Source organism: Saccopteryx bilineata, chromosome 4 (genome assembly GCF_036850765.1).
Source record: "Saccopteryx bilineata isolate mSacBil1 chromosome 4, mSacBil1_pri_phased_curated, whole genome shotgun sequence".
Taxonomy (NCBI): domain Eukaryota; kingdom Metazoa; phylum Chordata; class Mammalia; order Chiroptera; family Emballonuridae; genus Saccopteryx; species Saccopteryx bilineata.
In genome coordinates this window covers 56,394,804-56,397,545 of record NC_089493.1, presented here as the reverse complement: position 1 = coordinate 56,397,545, position 2,742 = coordinate 56,394,804, and the positions used below count along the sequence as shown (strand labels likewise).

Here is a 2,742-nt window from a genome sequence, read left to right as displayed (position 1 = left end):
CCTCCTCTTCTGGCAAACCAATGGCTCCTCTTTCTTCTCACTCTTCCTCTCTCCTTCCCTTCCTTCTTTTCTCTTCTGCTTTTACCTTCCCTCACTTATTCCCTCCCTCTTTCTTATTCTTCTCTGTGCTCATGGCTGCTCCCAAAGACCTTGCACATCTCAGATCTGCACTGTCTAGTGTGAAAACCACTAATCCAGGTGGCTATTTATTTATTTATTTATTTATTTTATTTTTTTCATTTTTTTGAAGCTGGAAACAGGGAGAGACAGTCAGACAGACTCCCGCATGCGCCCGACCGGGATCCACCCGGCACGCCCACCAGGGGCTACGCTCTGCCCACCAGGGGGCGATGCTCTGCCCATCCTGGGCGTCACCATATTGCGACCAGAGCCACTCTAGCGCCTGAGGCAGAGGCCACAGAGCCATCCCCAGCGCCCGGGCCATCTTTGCTCCAATGGAGCCTTGGCTGCGGGAGGGGAAGAGAGAGACAGAGAGGAAAGCGCGGCGGAGGGGTGGAGAAGCAAATGGGCGCTTCTCCTGTGTGCCCTGGCCGGAAATTGAACCCGGGTCCTCCGCACGCTAGGCCGACGCTCTACCGCTGAGCCAACCGGCCAGGGCCTCCAGGTGGCTATTTAAATTCAAACGAATTGAAACTAAATGGACTAAACAAAACCAATCCCTCAGTCACACTAGTCACCCTTCTAGTGCTCAATAGCACCAGTGGCTACTGTATTGGACAGCACAGAGCGTGGCCGCTTCCAGCACTGCAGGAAAGCCTACAGGAAAGCAGTGGCTTAGAGCTTGGTTCACCTACCTCCCCAGTCCTTCCTCTTTTCCTTCTCAGCACCTCTTCTCTAAGTGCTAGTTCTTGAGACAGTCTGCGTTCTGCCCCTTCCCTCCCCTCCCCTCCCTGCTTACTCCAGTTTATTTGGTGGCTTCTGTTTTCTGTAGGTTATTATGTAAACTCATTAAAATGACCTTGCCAAGTGAACACAAAAATATATGATCGTGCTAGACAGTTTATTTGGGACAGTGCATGATTCACGGCATCTTGTTTTCCATGATTTGAAGCACATCAAAATATTTTTAAACTCAACACATCATTTAAAAAAATTATACCCCAGGCCTTTTTCTATATATATATATATTTTTTTTTTTTTTTGCTTTTTTTTAACCCACAGGTTTCTACCTTTCTACCTTGTCTCGAGTTAAAAATAGCTTTAAAATTAAACAGTATATCTTTTTATTAGTGCCTGAAAACATATTTTTATGTATAGAATGGCTTTGAAATAACACACAAGAAACTGGTTACAGGTTGGTGTTTGGCTCAGATGGAATGGATAGTTACTTTTTGATGAATACACTTTTATAGTGTTAATTTTTTACCACGTTAGTGTGTGTATATAACTTTTTAAATTAAATTGAATTTATAGCCTGACCTGTGGTGGTGCAGTGAATAAAGCATCAACCTGGAACGCTGAGGTCACCGGTTCGAAACCCTGGGTTTGCCTGGTCAAGGCACATATGGGAGTTGATGCTTCCTGCTTCCCCCTTTCCTCCTCTCTAACATGAATAAATAAAATCTCAAACAAATTGAATTATAAATTACCTTTTTTTTTTTCCCTTGGAAATTTTATCGGTCCTAGGGAAAGAGAGGAAGGCAGCCCCTGTCTCCTGCTGAGGGTGCCACAGCCCTCACTGTTTCCCAGTGATGGGGAGGTTCATGTGCCCTACTGAGGCCAGGAAGGCCTTGAGCTTGGGCCAGGCACTGGGGCAAGCCACGTGGGCCATGGGCGGAGAGCAGAGTGGTGGAGCCCAGGCAGCCAGGGCCAGGACCTGGTGATTCAGCAGCAAGTCCACGGGTTGAAATCGAAGTCCACGGTAGTCCACGAAGGAAATCTGGGTGCCCACAGGAAGGCCTGGCTCCCTGACTCTGGGACAGCAGGGTCTCAGAAGGCCTCAGGGGCTCCCATAGTTCTTTCACATGGTCTTCCTTGCCCGCCTTGTAGTTGGTGTAAATGAGGGTGATGTATTTGGAGCAGGACTCCTCCATGCTGTCATTCCCCACGTGCACCGGGGCTGCCTCCCGCTGGTCCTTCCCATACAGGCGGAGGGTGGGGCCAGGTGTCGCGGACTGGCATGGGACTGGTACAGAGTGAGGCCTCCACCTGGGAACTTGGGGAGCTGCCCTACAGACAGGAGGCCTCCGTTACCAGGTCTCCTTGGTCACTACCTCCTCTTTCCACCTCCAGCCCTGACCAGCCGGCAGCACACGCGTGGCCTTGCTGCACCCTCAGACAGGGAGGTGGGCAGTGGTGTAGGGCAGCATGGTTGTGGTGCAGACAAAGCAGTGGTGACGGTGGCAGAGCTCAAGCCTGAATTCTAAATTGCTTTTGAAATTAAAATAAATGTCACAGCTACGAGAGGATGGAACCAATGACAGTCCAGGAAAATGAGCTCTTGAGAGAAGGTAATTTCTGAATGAGCCTGCAAGATTTGGGTGATGATGTGTCTCTTTAAAGAGACAATGCAGGTGACGTCACGGAAATGGCGCCGTGAGAAGCTCGTCCGACAGCTCTCCCCTAAATCACAACAAATTTATCAACTAGAAACAGAAAAATTTATCCTCGGAGCATTCCGGAGTTCCACACGAACTGAAAGCAAAAGGATTGTTATCACTTGAATCTGAGAGACGAGGGTGTGGAGGAAGCTACCGCAGCAGCGACGCTCATTCAAGCCGC

At 49.2% G+C, this 2,742-nt stretch overlaps 1 pseudogene; it reads right to left on the bottom strand.

The window, feature by feature from the left end:
* Window positions 1–1,696: 1,696 nt before the first annotated feature.
* On the bottom strand, window positions 1,697–2,330 carry LOC136335349 (glutathione S-transferase P pseudogene; annotated as a pseudogene).
* Window positions 2,331–2,742: the final 412 nt, after the last annotated feature.